General features: G+C 42.0%; 2 long non-coding RNA genes across 2 annotated transcripts in view; one reads left to right on the forward strand and one right to left on the reverse strand.

Moving 5' to 3' along the window:
- The window catches only part of LOC141731476 (uncharacterized), a 63,842-nt gene that overhangs the window by 26,715 nt on the left and 14,671 nt on the right, over nucleotides 1-22,456 (forward strand). The gene's annotated exons all lie outside the window — the stretch shown is intronic.
- On the reverse strand, nucleotides 673-16,687 carry LOC102063755 (uncharacterized). Its single transcript, XR_003378981.2, has 3 exons — nucleotides 16,050-16,687; nucleotides 15,112-15,148; nucleotides 673-2,622 (listed from the first exon to the last, which is right to left on the reverse strand). It is a non-coding gene; the product is annotated as an uncharacterized LOC102063755 (long non-coding RNA).

Here is a 22,456-nt window from a genome sequence, read left to right on the forward strand (position 1 = left end):
ATAGAGAAAAATGAGTTGTAAACCAGTGGAATTAAACACAAAATGTTAAATATACATTTTGGAACATAAGGGATGAAAAGATAAATATTAAAAGACATCCCAATAATAGCAATACATAAAATTTCTGATGATTCTCTGAGTATTTTTAGAAAGCAGCGCATTGCTGCGGTATGCAACTGAAATATCACCCAGTGAGACTTCAGCATAATTAAGCAATGATTAATCAATACTTAACTAAAGAAATTAAGCTCAGGAGAAACAATTAATTGAAGTTAAGTGAACTTTGACAGCTCATATTAAACTAAGGCTCTAATTAACAAAAGCATTGTGCATCCTCTAAATGAAGGGATGTGCAGGTTTCAGGTGCCAGGGATGGGGTGAGTGTTACTCTGAAAATTTCTTGATGATGAGGAGTCACTGATGGAGAGCTTCATTTCAAGGCATTGAAAAGAGAAGGTGATCTTTCTTTGGTTGCTGTTTGGTGACTTGCTTCTAAGTTCCAGCAGTTCAAGTGGCTCTCTGGAGGAGCAAATGCTAGGGTTTGCAGCCTAGCCCCATGTCCTTCAGGCTCTAATCATTTAGAACCAAGCTGCTGGATGGGATGGGGGGCACTGCTGTAATGCCCATGTGTTCTGGTTTGGTTTGAAAGCAAAACCAGTGAGAGACTCCAAGTCAGAAATACAATTTATTAGGAAAAGGGAAAAGAAAACCAAAATATGTGCAATAATACAAAAGAAAAACCAGTAACAAAGTCAGAATACAACCTGACACCCTGTTCGTCAGCATGTTGGTAGCAGTCCAGTTGGATTGGTGTCAGCAGTCCTCCTGGAGTGGCAGATGTGGTTCTGTTGGAGCAGGGATCCCGTAGAAGGGTGTAGTCTTCCTCTGCAGATCCAGTGGAAAAGAAGCCATTCCTCTGGGGAGCCAGGGGAAAGGCTGCTTGTGCTGCCCCAAACCCCAGATTATATCCAGGTCAGGAAGCTTAGCTCCCCCCTCCCCGGGCACAGCATCTCACAATTGGCTGTTACCATTCTGTGAGTCATAAGGCGGGTCCATGAAACAGAAATGGCTCCTGGAGGGAGTTATCTCAGAGTCAAGGCATTAATGGGCCCATTAACAGGAGATGAGGAAGAAACAATGCCCCTTCTGGTTTCAGCAGCTCTTCATGATGGGAATAGAATATATGTTAATATTGTAACCTAGGACACCCTGGCACTGCCAAACTCCACGGAGCCAAGGAACTCTGACCCTTTGCAGCACTTGGAGCTCCACAGCCCAGTTTCCTGCAGGATTTGTGGTGTGGAGAACCCGAGCAGGAGCTGCTGTCCCCAAAGGGCTGCAGTCCAAGGAAAGGTTGGGACAGGGAGATGGGGGAGGAACACTCTGGGGGACCTGGGAGGGCCTGACTGTGACAGAATTTTCTCCTTCTCATGTCTCTCTCCTCGGTTCTTTTTGTTTTTACATTCCCCCAAAGGTGAATGCCATCACCTATGGATGCAGTTTATCAACCCTTGTGCATGTGGGACTGTCCCAATATCTTTTCTGCAAAACTTTCTCATGAAACCACAGAGTCTGGATACCTGATCTAATACTTCTGAAAAGACTGATTATTACCTGGAGAACAGATATGGGGGAGGGAAGGAGCAGGATATAGGGAAGAGCTCTAAGTGACCACTGCTGTCTCTTGGCTCTCAGGAAAGGAAATGGCCACTGGTTCTGTCTGCAGTAGCCAAACCATGTCCCACAAGCCCAGAATGATGACAAGTAAGGGTCAGTAATGGGGTTTAGAGCTGAATCTCAGCCCCAGCCCACCTGAGGGAATTAGGGAATTACCCCTCTAGAGAGCAGGGCCTTTCCTTGCTTGTTTTTAGAGACACTGGAGAGTGGCACAAAGCTGAGATGAGGGAAAATAAAAGAGATATGATTGGCTAGTGGCTTAATTGCTCTGTTAATTGCTTTGCCTCTGGTGCTCCCATCCCTGCAGAGAAAGTGCCTGAGGGTTATCTCAGCTGTGTGAGTTCCCCTCAGTGATGAGCAATTATCTCCCAGGCAGAGACTACCAAATGTGGCTGTCACAAGATAGCTCCATTTGAAATGATGAATGGGCACAAACGAAGACAAACTTCATTCCCAGAACTCAAATTAGGAGCTGGCATATCCTCCTTTGTGTGGATTTGGCCTGACTTTGTAACAGCACAAATGTCAAGGTGTACCTCACCAAAGGTTCAGGTTATGAGCTCAATTCCACAGCTGGAGGCTATTTGAAAAGTCTTGTTAGACATTGACAGGTCTGATTTTCCTTTTATTGAGGCCTTTACAGGATTGGTGTGGCCAAGGAAATGTTCTGGGTGCTCTTTGTGGAGGAGGCAGTGCTTCTCTGCTTGCATTGACCAAACCTGGGCTCATCTGATTCAATGAATCCCCTGTTCAGGGGGAATCGAGGAGCATTTGGACTCAGGTTAGATGGGGCTGCTGAAGGTAAAGTAGTGTTCTGCTGCTTTAAATTCACCAAGTAGGAGGAGCAAGCTGAGAACTTGTGCTGGTTTTGCTTTTTGAGCAGCTGCAGAGCAATCCCACAGAGCTCCACGTGTGCCACCGTCCTGCCTTGTGGGGGGACCTGTGCTGTGGGGAAGAGATTTACTCTGTAGGAAATTCCAAATCCTAATGGGACAGAGGAAGGAAGCAAAGGAAAACAAAACACCCCCCCAGAAATGCAGAGGTGAGGTGACCTGCCTGTGGCCACTCATGAGGCAGCAGCAGGGTGAGGGAGCACAGCCTGTGCTGCTCCCATTAAAGCCTCTCCAGTGAGAGTGCCTGGCCTGGCACTCCTGTGGGAGAGTGTTCCCAAGCTGCTCCATAAATGTGCATTATTGCCATGCTCCTGCCTGCCATATTTCCTCTTCTTTATTCACCAAGTGGTGGGAGCTGTCTCTGGCTCATCAATTAAACCCAGAAGTGATGATTTCCAAAGGTACTGCTGCTTAGTGAAAGGAATTCATCCTCAGGCTAAAGGACGAAGCACAAGACCTAAGTGTTATTTAAATGGCTCATAAAACATGTGCTGGCTCTTTAGCCTGAATGAAAATCACCCTTAGCTAACATAGGAAATATCCTGCTTTCCTCTGCCTTCCCCAGTCTTTTCATGATGATGAATCTCTTTCCTCTTGCTCCCCATTATTTCTGTAAATGAGAATATGCTGTAACATTGCTGAGGTTGGGCTAATTAAATCAGCTCTTTCTTATCTCATTGATCTGCATTTTAAAGCTGAGCTGATTAAGGATGAGAAACTATATTTGATTAGAAATATGTTTTTGCCAGTTAGTTACATCAAAGGGTAGATTACAGGAGAGCAGAGGAGCTGAACTCACATGACTACTCTTCCTCCTGGATGTTAAAAGAGAAGAGAAATAGCATGAAATAAAAAACAAACCCCAAGACATATTTCTAACCTATATTTTTCACAGCAAATGATGGTACCTTTGTTTATTCTTCTGGAAAAAAAAATTAATAATATATAAGTAAGACTGTGATACAGAGAAAAGATTTCCATAAGCTGTGCAATGCTGTGGATGATGCTTTACCAACCATCCAGCAGAAATCTCACTAAAACTGCAGTCCCTTTCTGAATTGATGGTGGCATCAGCAGAGTCATCCAGCACCCAGGACCAAATGCTCACCTGGGCTGGAGGCCAAAGCAAAGGCTCAGAGCAGAGCCCCTGGCTGGTCCTGCTTGGGCAAAGTGCACAGCTCCTGTGCAGTGTTTGTGGCATTCCCAACCACCATGTCGATTCAAGAAAATGTTATGCCTGATGGGACTACCTGACAAAGTCCTTTGTTAAAATCCTTCATTTAGCAAAAGTTTCTGATGGCTCCAAGGATGCTGCATCCACAGCTCAGAAAGGGCTTTTTCATGGAAGGGGGAGTTAGAAAAATTGATAGGAGGCAGAAATTTAACTTTTCTTCCTCTTTGAGTTCTCCAAGAAAATGCAGTGCCGTATTTAGTGCCATGAATTTGACGATGGCAAAGAAACCACCTGCTAAGTGACCTTCTGTACTGGGCCACCGTGCAGGCATCAGAACAGCTCCTAATTCCTTCTCAGTAGAGCTGGGACTGCCACAGTGACTTTGTTCCTGTGTGCCCCTGCTGAACCACACAGGGAGATGCAGCAGAGCCTCTGAGCCCTCCCTCCTGCAGACCCCTCTAGGTGGGCTGTGCTGCATTTCTCAGAGAGGATTCTCCTCTCTGTCACTTGGTGCCCCTGCAGAGTCACCAAGGCTGCTCAGGTGCTCCTGTCCCCCATCACCCCAGGCTTCCCCATGGCCCTGACCTGGAATGGAAACCAAGGCCAGCATTTTGTAGCATTCATTCATTGCCCACAGCCATCCTGCTGATGGTGCAGTGGCTCACATTACTTTAAACAGCTCCTTGGAAGAACCTCTTGTAGGTGGTGCCAGGACAGAACCTTCATCACTCAGCTCTGAGGTCAAACAATCAGGAATTAGAGACAACAGAGAGAATCCCAGAGATTCTGGCATGTTCATTTGGGAGAGTAGCACAGCTGCAGCAAAACATGGGGCTAGGAGAAGGGAAACAGGAGTTTTACCCCTGGAGTAATACTGTGAAATATTGTGCTTTATTAGTGACATGTAGGAGTTTAGCAGGAAGGAGCAGAAGATGAAAGAAAATTTTAATTTCCTTTTCTTAAACAAAGACTGCATGATTAGTAATTAGACACAGACAACAATAGTGACCATTGTCCCTATACGAGCCCAATGCACTTTTCTGGATACCACAACAGCAAAAATGAGTTTCTCTCTCTAGGTGCACTCCTCTCCTCTGCGTTGCTGCTTGAAACACTCATTTGAGGGGACTGCACGTAGGAACTCAAGCAAACTTCATGCTTTCTACTCAAAAGCAGTTATAGATGAGGAAGGCATGCTACTTGCAGGATGATATTTATTAAAAAACACATCCCAGATATCAAGACCTGTATGCACAGAAACAGATTTAGACCTAGTCCTTAAAATGTGATCAAAAGCCATTGAAAACTAATCTGTACATAAATTTAACCATCAAACAAAAATACAGAGTGAGAAGAATGGTCAGCTCATCTGACATGGGATCTGTAGAGGAACAAAACTAACTGTTATCAATTCATGGCTTTTTTTAAATTTCTGTCACAAGTGAGGTGGTACAAAAGCTTATTTATTTACTATGAAGAAATGCAGATATTTATCCTTAAATGAGAATTAAAAAACTCTCTGCAAGAGATTAATCACAGCATGCCGATCACGATGAGATCTAACAAGCATGAGATGCATGTAGGAATTATTTTTCTATTTTTGCAGTGGCTGTATTTGCTTGTATTACTGCTCAGAGAGATAATAGCAGCTCCAGAGCATTACTATTGAAATCCCTGAAATTTCCCTTGAATTAAAAGAATCCTTTAAGGAACAACAAGGATGAGGAAGGTGACTCCAAGCTAGTTTCCTTCCAGAAGACTGATTGATGTAAATGGTAGCTCAAATTAGAAGGGATTGATTATGCTTAGTCCTTCAACAAGTTGGACTTCATGCATTTCATTTTAGTTTTATGTGTTAGGCAATGGGATTTGCAAGGAAAGTGCTCAGGATTCAGGTTTCAGAATTTACCTTCAAATGTGAATTTAGTTGCTTCATGTGCAGTGACCAAGACTGCATTTCTGGATTAGCCATCCATCACTGGCAGTTCATAAATTATTTATTAAAATCCAAATTCATCTTTGAATGGAACTTCCAATCACCTTGTTATGTGCCAATTCCCCACAAAATTTATTTGATGGGTAAATAATTATTCGTTTTTATTAACTATGTGACAGCAGAATTGATCCCATTTAAAATCTCTGTAAGTTTCTCTTTAATAGTTGAATGCAGCAGCCCAAAACGATGGCCTCCATTAAACACAAATTAAAAGCTTATTTATGATATTCAGGTTTTATATTTTTCCAAACAGGAGCTAACTTCTAGGCCAAAGAAGGCCACCAGTACCTTCTGAGCTAATATTTCTTTTAAAAGATCTGTTTCAAGAACATTCATACTTTGATTCATTAGTTTCCTCTGTGAGGCAATAAGAAGAGTTTAAGAGACACTGCAATGATAAAATAATAATGTCTGAGTAATACTGGGGGTGGTGTTGCCAGTGAGTATTGAGGAGGCATTTGAGTGAAGCTGTGTTGCCAAGTTTGCAGGTTTTTTATTACAGTGATTAATTGAAATAGTTGTTCTCCTGAATTCAAGGTTGTTATTCTGTCTAGGTTTAAAAGCCTGTTCAACAGGAGCTGTGTACACACGTTTAGGTGTAAGTGAAGGGCCAGGCTGGTTTCCTGTTCTTAAATGTGATTGAATATAGTGTGACATTTCTGAAGAACACTTTTTTCCCTATCTCAAAGTTCAAAAGCATATTCCTTCAATTTATTTGTTCATTTTAGAATAGTATCAATTGCTTTAAAAATCTCAAGAAGTTAGACTGTATCAGAAAGGCCAACACTGTCCTCCTGTAAATATGGGATCCCCCCGTGTCTCCCCTCCATCTAGATAACACCCAGAATCAGTATAGGAAACTCTAAACAGATTTTCAGCCCAAAACTGTCTGCTGAATAGAGCTCAGCAGCAGCAATGTGCTTATTTATTTGAAGGCAGCTCCCTTGCAGAAGCCAGGGATTGAGCAGAGAAGAATTTTCTCTCTCACAGCCTCTCCTGAGGTCTCGGTCACTCTGAGGAGAGGGGCGACTGTGTCCTTGACCAGGTCTGTGCAGAGACAAGCATTGCACAGAGCAGCTGAGGCTGCACACCATCCCTGGCTGCTGAGCAGACACGTCCATGTGCACACACATCACCTGGATGAATCAGTCATTTCCAGGATGAGATGTCAGTCCAAAGCTCAGGAAATGGAGGCTTTTCCCCCCTGGTTCCAAAAGTCTCAGTGATCAGTGGAAAAGGGAAATAACTTGGGGTGCTTGCAATCTTTGCCTTGAATAAGGCTCTTGTTAGGAAACCTTCTCATACTTGGGTGAGCTGATTGAGCTGGTCTGAGAGACAGAAAGTACAGAGTGGTGTCTTAGAGCCTCTTCTGAGGCTGCAGAATGAGTGAGCTGTGGTGGGAAGCAAGGAAGAAACCATCAGGCATGTTCCCCTAATCTCAACCCCTCCTGAATGTTCATATGTAAGGAACAGCTGGGAATGGCAAAGGGTTATGGGAAACTGCAACTTGCAGTTTGATCCTTTAGCATATCTAATTATTAAATTGATTTCAAAAGAGAAGGAATATTTAATATGTCTAATTGAAGCAGGAGATGGTGCTTTCCGTTTAGCAGAGCTTCCTCAAAGGATTGCATGAAGTCTAAAATTAATGCTCATCTTTTTAAATTTATGGTATCCTTATTACCAGCCCTACCATAGCTGAAATATCACACATTTTACATTTTTCTGGGATAAAATGCAGCACAACATCTTGTGGCTGCTTTAACAAGCTTAGAAACTCACATTGCAAAAAAAACCCCAAAAACCCAAAACAAACCTTGTCTGCAGACCGGATAAAATAAACAATAAATCCAGAGTGAAAACATTTAAATGGCAGGCAAAGCCCACTGTAAAAGAAACATCCATGGGAATAAAAGAAAAGTCTTTGAACTCCTGTGAGTGATAACAGTTTTAAAACCTTAATGCCAGTACCCTGCCTGGTAGGGCAGCAGCCTCTGCAAGCACAGGTCAGGGTTCCAGCTGCTGACATCGTGTGTCCAGGAAATTCCTGTCCTTTATTTCCCTGGTGCTGTGAAGCTGGTGAGGGACAGAAGCTGATTGAAGACTGTAGCGCCCAATTTTTCAAAGACCAAGTGTTATTTAATGTTCAGCTGGAAATCTGTGTTTGGATTTAAGTCTGGGTTGATACTTTAATAATTACTCTGGCTGTTATGTTTCCCCAGAAGGAGGTCAATCCAAGGGCTGTGTTGGACTCTGAGGGCAATTAGAGGAGCTTCAGAGCAGATTTTGTTTATCATTGTAGTTACAACAAGTATTTTTTGGGTTTTTATCCTGGCCTGTTGGGCTATCTAAAGTGTGACAAGGGATATTACTTAACAACAGCTGGAGGCCTTTGAGGGAGCAAAGACTGACTGATTAGACTTAACTTGTCATTTTCTGATGAATTCTTTTGAACAAAAAAGTAACTCAGGCATGTGGATAATGATAGTTTTGAAGGACACAAAGGGAAAATATGGGTAAAGATAGAAGTTTATTAGGGTTATAGATTTAAAAATAGATTAGAAATCAACTGGAAAGGTAAGTAGAGGGTGCTTTAAAAATAATACAAATGCTATAAAAGAAGCCAGAGTTGCTTTGGTTTTTATAAGGCATCTTTATATGTACTGTTATGAAAAATCCTGCTTCAGCTTGTTTAGGAAGTAGTAAAATCAGGTGTGAAATGAGTTTTGTAGCCTACGAAAATCTGAGGTTCCAACAATTGACCTTTGCTAAGACTGAATTAGCAAAGCGTAAAGTTTCAAACAAAAAATACAGAGGAACAAACATACAGAAATAGAATTTCCATCTGACTTAGGAACTCTAGGTTACAAATACCAGCTTTATTTTTATAGGCTGGGACTTCCCAGATCAGAGCAATTACTTCTACTGTATTCTTCAAGGAAACCTGAATGTTGCCATCACAGGCTTTAGTTTTTGACTAATTTTAATTTGGCAACAAAACAGAGCTTTGACTGTTGGCTGTGTTGAGTCTGAGGGTGGCAGGGGGCGTGAGAGATGGTGACACTCCATCCCCACAGTACCCCATGGGGATGCTGCCAGAGAGTTTTACAAATTAACAAACATCTGATCATACAAGGTTGGAAGGTGTTCAAAGCAGGTGGAAATATCACACAGGATCACACGAAGTGATCACAAGTGCTGGAGAAGCAGCAGTGGGATGAAATTGAACTGTTCAAGATGCAAACTCACCTGGTTTTGGCCATTCTGAAATAGTTGGGGATGTGATTTGATGGGAGTAAGGAGGCATGGACATGGCAGGTGATCAGGGAAATCATGAGTCAAACATAAGCCTGTGTTGTGTCAGGGAAGATATTTTCATTGGGGAAGAGTGAAGAATTTAATAGTGCTAGACTCCCTGAAAACTCACCTGGAATACTGACTGCCATGCTAGTTAAACTCCTGCAAGAGTAATGCGCTCAGACTGGGAGAGATTCAGTAAAAAACTGTTAGTTATGGTAAGAAAAGCCATAAAGAATCAGACTAAAGGCATTTGCAGTGCAATGGAGTGTTTCTGATGGTGAGCATGAGTAAAAGCTTAACAAAGAGTGTAAGATAGTATAAGCATGAGTAATAGTTCCCCAAAACACTGTCAGTCTTCAGCAAATTTCAATTTAAAACTTCCTGAGCAAGAGGCATTATCTCTGCTTTTGCTGTCTTCCAACATCTGTTTCCTCTGCTGGATTTCCTTCCATACCTTCTTCTTCTCCCTTGCTTTCACCTGGCTTTCAGCATGTCTGCAGCAGCAGGGATTTCTGCAACACAAGATTGCTTCTTTGGAAACAGATCCTTTTTAATTCCTCTAATGTCACTAATTCTTATTTTTAAAAAGCCAATAAGCAATCATTTCTTGTTCATTGCTTTCTCACTAACAGTGATCTGGGAAATAGAAGTGCCTGTCTTACACCAAGACAGCTTGGCTTGTTAATTTTAACACAATTAAGGATGAGGGAATGCTACTATGATCTATAAATGGGCACTAGGATACACACCAGTGAAGAGCAAGAGCAGTCTGAAGAAAGATTTTGTCCAAAGAACAAAAGAATACTGAGAATGAATAAATTTAAGTTGATAAGTAGAAGAAAGGTTTTAGCCATGAAGAGAGTGAGACCCTGGGATAGTCTACAGATCGTGAATTGGCTTTGACTGAGCTATATTTGTACAAATCTACTAATTTTGAAGAAAATATCCTCACTTTTTCCTAGGAGCCCAGGAGTTCAGTTGCATCAGGTGTGTTAAATGTTCACATGTTTTGGTTAGCATCTCTTCAGGTTGCCTTTGAGACTCCTGTCTGAATAGTCATCACCCTTTCACAGAAGGATGAAGCATGGCCTTCTACTCATGTCTGGGGAGGCACTTGAATGAATGACCCAGATGCTTTAATTAATCAGATATCCCCCTTCTTGGAGGGTGTGGAGAGAATCCTGAGTGATTTAAAGATGGAGCATAAGCTTAAATAATGAAAAATGTTGTATAGCACAATGGCAAAAGAGGCCACCTGATGAGTGGGGAAGGTTTTTCCCATGTTCTGCCTTATTTTTGGAAATGAAAAGTACTTTTAAGAACCTGCTCAAATCTTGTCACTGCAGTACCAAAACACTACACCTCCCTCCATAATATTTTATCCTCTCCAAAACCTTCTCTGAGGGAGTTTTGTTCCAACACTTCCCCCAGAGGACTTTGCTCTCCTGTCTAATAAATTTCACAGTTGGTAAGCTTTCTCTGGTGCTTTGTCACTCACAGCCACATAAGAATGGATAAAGAGCTGCCTTCAGACGTCAGAGATGAGGAGTACTTATGTGCATGGGAACAGTCCCAACAGGAGTGAGATGAAGGACTACTGCAAATATCAGCAGTGTGGTTACCTTTGCTCACCTTATGTAGCAGGGATCCAGCAGGAAATGCAAAGGTGCGATTCTCAGCACTTGTGAAAATGCCAGATTTCCAGCCTTAAATAGCAAATTCTTCTGCCTCTCCACAAAACAAATATAGCAGGATGTCCACTGTGAGAGCTTTCTCACAAGTAGGCGTCAGCCCACGGGTGAGAAATGGTAAATAGGCACCCAGGGTGGGGAAGAAGTGGTCCTTTGTCCTCTGAGTGACAGAAATTAGAGCAGAGTCACCAGTTTATTGCACTGTTGATGTTTGACACGCACCAAATGAAAGCACTTTGTTGTTATGAATATGGGTTGATTTTAAAGTGGCAACAGAAGACTTCTTTTCCAATGACCAGGCACTGAAATCACCCTATCACCTGCCAGTGGATTTAAAAACAATGTCATGGAAGGTGATTTGGGCTGAGATGTCATCTATAAAATATTTATTGTAATGAGATATATGGTTTTCAGTCACTTAGTGCATCCTGCAGTAGCTGCTAGATGGGTTAAAGACCAAATTACTCAAACCTAATGTCACACACTGCTCTTACACAGTATTTTTATTGCTAATTACTTGGTGGCATTATATTCACATAAAATAAGACCAATATGGACATGACTGTTTGGGCAGCCAGGCTGGACCTTTCCTGGGTAGCTCTTTACCTTGTCAGTGGAGTTGAAGCAAGATCCAATCTGAAGCTGGAGTGTTTAATTACCCTTGAAAAATGGAAAGGTCAAAATAGGACAGGAATGACAAAGTCAATTGAGCATCTGGACAGAGTCCAAGCTTCAGTCCTCACTCTCATCTCCTTGTTTCTTCTTTTGGAGGAGTCTACATTTAATTGTAGTTGTAAGGAGATATTTGCACTGTATTCTGTAGTTCTTCCTCTGTTTTTCTCCTTTTTCCCCATCTCCTTTCCTACTCCTCCTCTTCCTGCCTTCTTTTGCCTTCTCCCTCTTCTCCTTCCTCCCCTCTCTTGCTGTCTTCTTTTTTCAATGTGAAAACTCAGAATCCCCTCCCCTCTCCCCTCCTTGGCCACATCCAGGCTGGGATGTGCCTGGATGTGGTTGGGGATAAGGATCAGTGAGGGGATCCAGGATGACACAGCCTGAGATATCCATGATGGTCCCTTGAGCCAGCAGCCAAATCCCTGGTGTGTGGGGACTCTTGTAGCCCTGTCACATATTCCTCTCCCAGATTTTATCTATGGTCACACACGTAGGATCTGCACATCAAAACACTTTGCATATGTACATCTGGTGCATAAATATGCAGACAGAGAGGAACATTACCAGAATCAATTAAAAGCTCTCTCTACAACACTCAAGTTTTGCTGATCGTTAATCACAGATGTCTGATACCTTTTTATCTCAAGTCAAAGATCCTCTGTCTCCTTTGTAGCAATCAATGCACTGGGGTCCTCTCACAAAGCCCAGGGATTTTTGTTTCAGTGGTCTGACAGGACAATAACTGTATGATTCTGAGCCACGTCAGAGGCTTTGGGTGACACCTGTGCAAGACTGCTTGTGTTACATCTATAATTCATTTGCAGCTTGGTCTCTTGGGGGAGCACAGGGAATCATGGCAGCTGTTTAACAACCCTCAGTTACAACTGAAAGTAAAGGGAGCCACAATTCAGCTGAAACATCATGTAAAGATTGTGCTCGCTGGGCAAGGGAACCTGAACGAACATGTCTATTTTCATGAGGAGTGTTGGGGGATTTTTAATGACTGTAAGATCCTTGATTTTACAGCTCAGTCAGAAATACAATAGCCATAATAACATATTGTAGTGATAGTACTCTTACAACTAACAAGTTTTAAGGATGTGTGAAAGGAAAAGTTACTGTAGAGAAGTAATATCATTTATTAGACCAACAGAAACACCTGGAAAAAAGCAGATGAGTTTCCATGCACATAGCCCTTTCTGCAATTCTCAAGCAGAGAAACGAGGTAGGGCAAGGTGTAACTGCTCTCAGTTTAACAGTATCACATTACTTTTTTCAGACAAAGTGGCTGATGAAAATGAGGCCCCATGGGACAGAGGGATGAGTTATTACTGCCCCAATAACCATGTGAGCAGAAGGATATGGTACATGTGGAAAATGGCAGTGCTGGACCAAATATAGCACATGGAATGGTCACGACATTATGGAATGCTTTGGATTGGAAGGGACCTTAAAGATTGTTCCAACCCCTCTGACATGGGCAGGGACACCTTCCCCTAGACCAGGTTGTTTCAACCCCATCCAACCTGGCCTTGAACACTTCAGGGGATGGGGCAGCCACAGCTTCCCTGGGCAGAGTCAGTGGGTGTAGCTGACCCTGCTCTGACTGCAAGGTAACTGCTTTGGCACTTTGAGTGATTTAAACCTCTGTGTTTCACCTTTCTGATGATCTCGTTCTGCACACAGCCTGGGGAGTTCAGCTGATGCACCAAAATCCATTGAAAACCTGAAAAGCAGATTAAATGCTTCTATTCAAAGAGTGAGAAAATGAAACCCTTAAGCTCAGCCCTCTGTAACAGGAAAGAAAATACAGGAAAGAACAGTGAGCAATGCAGAACACATTGCTAAGCAGCTGCAGAAGAAACACAAGCTCACAGATCTCAGATGCTGTATTTGGGGTTTTTTATCCTCGTAGAAGAAGCAGTAAATGTTAAAAATATAACAAATGTGAACTAAATCATTAAACAGCTTTCACAGGGAAAGAGATGACCCAGTCCATGAATCACTGTCTTTGGGAAGAGGTGTCTGCAGGGGTGGTGAGAGAGAGGATGAATGGAGTGGGGTGGTCTGGATGGACCTCTGACCCTGGGCACCTGGGCTTTGGTTTGGATGGACTTACTGAACTACTCTGAACACTGCTCTGCTCTGGTTCTTGCTGGTTCACAGCCATGAGCCCAGAGCAGAGTCAAGGCACCTGTGCTCCCTGGTACTTGTCTGAGTCTCAGAATCTCTGTTGGTCAGAGTAACTCTGAGAGACGTACAAGCCTCTTTTTCTCAGCCTGGCAGATGAAGAAGTAGTCAGGATTTTTCTGTTCTCGCTCTCACGGTTGTTTATTATTTCTTATCTATAACATTCTTTCTCTGACCCGCCATAGGTCTGGTAGGTTGGGTTGAGGCATACTGGCCGCCCTCGGGGCAGTGTTATCTTTTTATACTAAAAATTACGTGTACATTATTTACCATAACTTCCTAATACCTATCATCTATGTTAGACAGTGAGTTTCTACCTTCAACCAATCTAAAAGTGCCAGCATCACTTAGAAAATGGAGGCTGGGAAGAAGAAGGAAAAAGGACGGGGTATGCCAAAATTCCTTCATCTTTGGTCTCCGAGCCTCTATTCTAAAAACCTCAAAAATCTATTTTTCACTCTGTGACAAACTAACTATTATTCTGCTTAAATTCTTTTGACTTGTAATTCTTCATATATAGGTGATAATTTGCTCCATGGGCCAAAATCAAAGTCAGAGGTGTCTTGGGCTTTGTGTCAAGGTCTCAGAGTCCCCTTGGGCAGGGGCTCGAACCCTCCAGGGCATCCCCTGAGAAATTTCTTGGGTTCCAACATCTGAGTTCTGCCTTAAGTCCTTTATGAGTTTTCCACCTGCCTTTGCTCAACTCCAGGGAAACCAATGGCTCTCTGCCAGCTTTGTAAACAGCATGTGCAAGGACAATGTTTGCAGGACAAAATAGCTGGTGTTAAGGTTTCTCTGTAAAGAAGAAGAGGTTGCTTTATTAAAAGGTCGGTTCTGCATCTAAGAGGTTAATAAGTATTCGCTGCAACTCATCAATGTCAAGACTAAAACCAAACAGGAAAATGGCAATCTCTTTCTCTTTTGTAAAGGAACTTGTTGAAATAACTGCCTAAGTCTGTCCTCTGTTTACTAAAACAGCTTCGGAAATCTCTAAATCCATTTATCCTGAGGATTATCATCATCTGGTTTCCAGACAACATTCTCATTTCCTCCAGTGAGGTTTTCTAATACCTTAGGCCATTAGCTGTGGTATTGATCTTTCCTTAATACGTGAGAATTCCTACAGCAAAGCAGCTCTGCATCTAAAAAACTTCAAGCCAAACCTGTTGTTATCTGAATAGCCAGAACAGCATTTTGTTAGAGACAAAATTTAACATTCTGTAGCTTTTGTTTATAATAAATGTATCAGGGCAGGCTCTAAAGACATCCTTCACAGAATAGACTGAGCCTGTTATCAGCCACTTGGGGAAATTCTGTTCCAGAAACAAAAGCCTGTGACACACCAGTCCTTCAGCTCCTGGTCCTATGGCTCAGCCCTGGGGAAAGAGATAATGGCCAGTGCTTAGGAGTGCAGCCTCTGAGACTTCACCTGGCACTTCCTACCCCAAAATCCACCCCCCTGACAAATCCTGTGCATCAGTCCATAGAAAAGTAGTAACCAAGACCCTCATTACTCACCCTAAATCATCTGACAGGGATTGTCTGGCTGGTCCCTCTGTAATAGAAATGGAGGGAAGGAACCTTAAGAAGAGTCTGATAAAAGAAAACATCACATCTTTACTTATTTTATCCTTTTTTCCCCTTTGTCTCCCACTTACTAGGCAATGTTGAAATCCCACAGTTACTTCTCCATTAAAGCAAAACAATCCAGTAACCTTAGGAAGAGGGAGATGATGACAGATGGGAAAGGAGGTAAGAGTGCTTGGACCATTTGGACAGGTGGGAATCTATTGCTACTTCTAAACTAATGGAAGCTTGTTGAAAAGCTTAAGTTTTTCAGAAAAAATTTCTCTGTAGCTGTAATCCATGAGCCAGAGAACAAAGAGTTAAATTAATTCACCTTAGCTATTAGGACAAATTTGTTTCCCCAAGAGTTCAGCCAGAATCTCTGTACAGACAGCTCTTATTCCCCCCATCTCCTGTGCCATGACCTTCAGCAAGTGCCTCTCTGTTAAACATATGAGTCACCCAGATTTATACAGAATTCATGGGAGGAGAGAGGTTCCCCCAAACACTGCAAAAAGAACATTGACTAAAAATGCCTCTCATGGAATAGAGAAAAGATTGCTAGAATTTACTTCTTGCCACTTTGGACTTCTTTTGGTGCTTGAAGCATAATTTTCAGTAGTTACAGAGAAGTGTGATTTAAAATTTCTTAATCAGAAGAACCCTTCAATGCATGAAAGTCTTCATTAACACCTAGGAGCAGTCATTATGGTCGAAAAATTCAAATTTGGGTGCCTTAAGTAAGAATAAGCATACACTTTATCAATTTTTCAGTATGTCTGAGCACCTGCAGATAACATTTAAGACGAGTTAATTACAGGCTCCTAAATATGGATTAAAGGATTAGTTTTAGACATCAAATTGTGAAAAGTTTAGCTTATGTAACTTACCAGGGCCACGTGGAAAGTTTTTGGATTTAGATGTAGAATCACAAATCTTCTTAAACAGGAGGAAGGATGCAGCAAAGGATTCAGGTTTGTCTTCCTTGTTTGCCACAAACTACTTCTTCCTAAAACCCAGTGGGGAATTGAAAACCACAGGACTTGGTGATCTTTTTCTGAAGTTTCTTTCTTAATTGTATTAGCAGTTAGGAGTGATCCTGCAGCATAACAAACCAAAACTCCAACCAACAAACAAACAAATCCCCAAACAAAACAGTCATTTTAGGCTATAGACAGATGCTCAGTGTGCAGCCACCTCTGCCAGCTGATGATATTATCATGTTCAGCTGCTATTTTGCAGCTCTGAGTTTGTATCCCTTTCCCTTTTTCCCTTCTGCAAGCATTTCAGCTCTTCTGGCAAAATGAGTCCTGTGAACACTGCCTAACTCAAACAGTAAAAATAGGTGATTAGAGTTGTTTCAGCTAGTTGGGGTTGAAGAGCGTGGATATAACAGTGCTGAAATGGGGGTGGAGAACAAGTAATTTTTGGCTACAAACTGTAACAGCTTCAACATAAAGAAGAGAAAATTTGGAAAAGGACACTAGCTTTACAAGCTGAGCATAATGAGTTCAACCTCACAGCCCTCAAACTAATTACCCTGAGATGAAACAAGTGGATTTTAGCTTTTCCTTGAATAGTGAAGATAATCTGGTAGTGATTTAACAGTAAATGTCACAGCAAACAGATTCAGGACCAGAACTGAGCCAAACAAACAATGTTCTTTCCCATGCAGTATTTTAAACAAATACCTGTCCTTTTCATATTAAAAATTTCTTTCTGTCTTGCCTCCTCCTCTCCAATATTGTGCCAGTGAAAACTCTGCATTTTCAGAAGTGCATCTAGTTATATGCAATATCAGCCAGGGTCAAAGATCTTCCTTTGCTGTTATTTCAAGCCTGGTTGCCAAAGAGGAGCTGCACAAAATGTCAGCCTGCCCATGGCCTGTGAGGGCTGAGCTGGAGCATCACTTCAAAGAGGCAGCTCAGGGGGAAATTCGTGCTCAGCTCGCTGTGGGGGCCCCTGTGATTCACTGAGCCCCCGCTGGCGACAGCGGCGCGGCCAGAGCTGTGCATGGCTCCAAGAATTCACACAAATTAAATCTTCCTACTCCAAGCAAAGTTTGGATACCTGTTGGAAATCAAAGCAGCTCCTATCCCCCCTGTGATGCAAATAAGACATGAGGAGGCTGGAGTGGCAATTGTGGTCAGTAAGGCATCTCCCATCGTACTCACCTGCGGCTGGCATTGCGTGGTCCATGAAAATGTTACAGCAAAATCCAACAAAGTCCATAGAAGCTTGGAATAAGTATCTTTAAACTAGTACAGAGAAACTCAGAAGACATGGGGATGAACCATGTTCCTTTTGAAATATATGATTCCATTAAGATAAAATATTTATAGAAATTAGATCAGCTAATGAGGATTTCATTTTGGAGAAAACTCATAAAATGCCAGTCATATCAGGGCACATTTTTCTCTCTTTTTGGAACAAAAATTTCTAGAGGGGAAGTTTATGAAATAAAACTTTATGAAAAGTGAATTAAAGTAATTTGTGGCATGTAATAAAGATATTGAAAACAAAACGTTGATTTTCTGGCTCAAGTAGAGTTTGTGGATCACCCCAGAAAAAGGTATTTTGGGGGTGGGAAAGGAAAATTTACTTTCAGTGAGGATATCTACCTTATATGGTATCAATCTGAAATAAATTTTATTAGTGAATTTCCTCATAGAGAAGAAATATTACCATAACAGAGACCCCTGTTATATGAAGATGGGCAGCAGTGCTGTGCCAGCTGCAAAGGAAGGGCTGTTTCTGGTGAAGGAGTTTTGCATTTCCTTTGTGATTAGGGACCCTGAGTGATGAGAGGAGGCGACTTATCTTGAGGAGCTGATGAGGTTATCACTGCCAGTTCACTTCCCCCTTCCTCCCTCCCCAAACTGCCCTACTTTACCCTCATCCCACTCACCAATAACTAAACTACTTTTCAAACAGTGCCAGGACCACAGGGCAGAATTTTAAGGAGAGCCGACTTGGCGGTGAGTTTCCGTAAAGTGTGATGCTGATGGCTGCAGTGATGAGGAGCCTAATGGAGGAGCAGCTCAGATGTCTTGCTGTGAAGGGCAAAGAGGCTGCCAGAGGCAGGACTTTGTCTCTTGGCATCTTAATTGCCAGATTTCAGAACTGCACATAAAAATGCAAACGCTGATGCTGCCCCTGGCAGCGTCTTGGAGTTGGTCTGATTCACACCAGCCCAGAACACAGTGAAGAAAAGCTTTGAAAAGCAGGGAATGATGGTTTTGTGGAGGACAGAATCAAAATTAGGAAAAAGATCTATGAATTAACTTTAAATTTAAATAGATACAGTAAAAAAGATGAGGCAATAAAAGCAAGTGGCAGCTAAAGAGTTGACTGTGGATCCCATATGGGATAAATCCACTTCATTAAGAGCAGACTTGGGCTGAAGTTTGCATAGACAGCAAGAGAGGCAATGTAGAGAATGGCACTGAGGGCAATGAATGGAAATTCCCATTTTTTTTAGACTTTACACTGCCAATATGTACATCACAAACTTCTCTACACATGGGTTTTCCTGACTATGAAGAAGGCAGCAAATCTGAGCCAAGTGTGCCTGCAGACTTACAGCAGGACCTGTGGCAGAACCTCGCACACATCAGGGAGTGGGGGCTGCCCAGGGCTTGCAGTAGGACAGCTTTTGGAAACCCAGTGTTGGAAGTCAATGGCAGCTTGTAGACTGCAAGTTGCTTAAGGTCCTCAGCTAGAAAATATTATTTGACTATTTGGAGCTTCCGGGAACTGAAAAAGAAAAATTAAAAAAAAATATCAGATTTCTGCAGCTATAGCAGATGCAAGATTGCAAGCAAAGGTGAGTTTTGAAAGCAGAAGCTGTCTGGAAAGGTTGTGCATTCTCCATCCCTGGAGGTTTTTAAGGCCTGACTCAATAAAGCCCCAAACAACCTCCCCTGATTCCAGAGCTGACCCTGCTTTGAGTAGGAGGCCGGGTTACAGAACTCCTGAGGTCTTTTCTAGGCTGAATTATCTTATGTTTCCCTTTTTATTTTCTAGTACCAATTAAAGCGAAACAGTACCAAAATATGAGCAAGAGAATTTATGCAATACTTACTGGTCCCTTGGTATTGATAATGAGTGCAGAAACATAAAAGATCCCACACCCCCAGAGGATCTTGGAGATGGATCTAAGGAGAGGATGGCTCATTTGCAGGGCATGATTCTTCAGGGGTTTAGCAGTTTCAGTCCCCACTCAGTGCCCCAGTGAAAGACTCAAAGCTTTTTGCTGTGCTTTTCACACCCACCCTACCCACTCCCTTCTGCCATCGTAACTTTTGTTGTGAGATGCAGTGAAGTCTTCCTTTCACCTCCCTGTCAATATTTATTGTGCATGTGAAATTTGAATATTTTAAGATAGTGAAATAAAATTCCTGTCTGCATTCATCAAGCCTGATATATCTGCAGTATAAAACCTGAATACAGAACAACTTAAAACTATCAGAGGAGATGGTGAAATAGATGAACCTCTTTGTAATAAATGAACAACTCAGTCATAGCACTGATGCCAGTGGGGAAAAGGGATTGTGGCATCCCAGGTGCCTCAGAGAAACCCTTTTCTGGCAATTACACAGCTTCAGGGTTAGCAAAAGCTATAGATTCATCAGCGAACCATCTTTGTTTTCATACTGCTGGAACATGTGGAAACACACTTGTGGAAAGTGTCATTTTAAGGGATTGTATTCTTTTAAAGGGGAAGTTTTATAAGGCAAGGTCATTTTAGGTTTAAGGGGTAGAAATGGTCTGCTAGGCTTGAGCTGCAGGAAGGGATTTATGGCTACTGCCTGGAAAATGCAGTTCACCTGAAAATGATTACCTTAAGATTGTTTAAGTATCACTGGCTAACATGAACAGTTTTGATTAAGGCAGTTTCTAGGTGATGCATTGCAGGATATAGAGATTTAAAGAAAAACTGTTTTCCCAGAGCTGTCCACATGATCAGTCAGATCCTCCTTCTCCCTTCAATATTGTTTTGATACTGACGAATTAATTTACATGAATTATTAGATATTGAGTGGGGAGACAGAGTATGAGAAAGAAAGGAGGGGATGTGTCTCCGGAAATTCCTCTGAGATCACTGGGGGAGGCTACCAGGAGGGAGTTGAAAACTGGGACAATTTAAATTAGTCATTGGCAACTGAGAAAGTAGAACAATACCCGAGACACATAGTGAAATGTGGAGGGAAAGGAAAGGAAATCTCTAGGTACAGATACAGAGATGTTCCTGGGCCTGCATTAGCAGAGAATTCTTAAGTCCATAAGAGCTCAAAGCATGTAGAAAATTTAGAAAGAAAGAGAAATAAAAGTGAAAGTTTTATTGTTATTTTCTTGTAATAGCCAAAACAGGGAAAGGTATCTCACCTACCACAGATTGAATAAATGAATTCCTATGGGGATGAAGGGAACCATTTTAAACCATCCAGCTTGATTGCAGATGTCAACATCCCAAATGAATTTGTAGTCTTGAGGCTGGAATCTTACTCGTGCTCTACAGAAGTGGGAGAGAAGCCAAACACATCAGTGTCACATTGAAAACCAGGGCCCTGGGGAAGCAATCCCTCCCAAGAAACTCCCACTGGATGCTGAACTGTGAATCATGTGTGATTTATACTTGTGCTTTGATTACAGCTACTTGGGAATTATTTTTAGCTTTCCATTCAGAAATTAAAATTCATCAGAAATGACTTTTTTTTTCCTGCTCCCCTAGAACTTAGGTGATTGAGTGGAGCAGATCCTAAGGTAGTATTTCTGAACAAAATCAGAGAAACATAGAAAGGTGCAGAAAAGCCAAGAAAGTAATGACACCATCTGGAAACTAAGTTTAGAGGCAGATCTTAGTCCAGTGCTGTAAGCAAGAAAGAGAAAATGTGAACCAAGATCCCTCCTACACCCAGTTTGGCCTATTGGTTATTCTGGTTAATGCAATATTGTGTTGTGAGTGTCTCTGTGGGCTGCTGACTGATTCTCATCAGGTCATGAAGGGCTCTGAAAGACTTGCAGTGCTGTACACCATCACTTATCTGGAGAGTCTCTCCTAGCCATTACTCAGCTGGAATCTCTTGATTTGCTTCTATCTATTTCTGTTCAGTGTTTGACTTCAAACAATGACATACATCCTTCCAAAAAAAAAAAAATAGCGAGAAAAAAGAGGAAAAAAGGAAGGAGATACTTGGGTAGTCTAAGTAAACATGGACTCAGTAATTCATGGATTTATAGTTTCTCCCTCCAGCAATTTCTTTCCAAACACCCAAGAGGACATGAAAATTACAAAGTGCCTACAGTCCCTTCCTTGTGTTTAGGATCCCTCTAGCAAGGCTCTACATTTGCATTTTTTATCCCCTTCTGTCTGTTGCTGATTGTGGTTGTAAAAGAGAAGACTGAGGGCTTGTGTTTGACTTCTAACTTCACCTCTGCAGCGTGCAGTCAGAAGTGTTGTTCAGGCAGAAAGAACATGGGTGAAGTCTCATGTTTGCCTTTTGTTCCACATGAAAGAACAACACACATCCTGTTGTTCATCAGTCAAGGTTATTCCTCTTGGCTGTCTGCTTTCTTCCCCCTTTATTTGTGCCTTAAACTCTACTTTATTCACTTCCCTGGAGTTTGACATGTCCAGGATTGCCTAGGTGGCAATGAGGAGAGTTAGAGGTGGCCATGGTGCTTTCCAGCTACCCTGACTTGTGACACCCTCTGTCTTATCTGATTTTGGCATAACAGAAATCTCATATCTGTAACCACACCTTCTTAGTTTAGCCCATGAAATATTCAGGGGTTATACAAGAATTAAAATTAACATTCTGACATAGAAGGTGAGACCAAGACATAAAAGTGGAGTCAGCAACTGTGCTCTTGGCAGTGCCATCCTCCTGAGCCCACGCTGGTTTGGCACTGCAGGAGGATACCATGAGAACTGTGTTTCAGGGAGGAACATGGTTTTTAAAGTCCAGGTTTGTTCCAAGTAAGAATGAAACCCAACAAAAATATTGATAAGTTCTATGAATGAAAAGTTCAGGGAGAAATTAAATACTTTTTTCAGAACACAACATTTTAGTTCAGACTTTCCATTTGTAATACACTGTAAATTTTTTTGCAACTTTCTTTTTGGTCAGGACTAAGCACAGAATAGCAAATGAAAATCCTTGTTTTCAAATGTCAGAAATGGGACAGACTGACACTGCTATCACACCTCTCCCCTTCTACACCTCCTCATCCCTTCCCAAATCATCCACATGAAATTTTGGCAAAAATAGATGAGATTTTCCATATGTGAAGC

This window comes from Zonotrichia albicollis, chromosome 1, assembly GCF_047830755.1.
Source record: "Zonotrichia albicollis isolate bZonAlb1 chromosome 1, bZonAlb1.hap1, whole genome shotgun sequence".
NCBI classification, from domain to species: domain Eukaryota; kingdom Metazoa; phylum Chordata; class Aves; order Passeriformes; family Passerellidae; genus Zonotrichia; species Zonotrichia albicollis.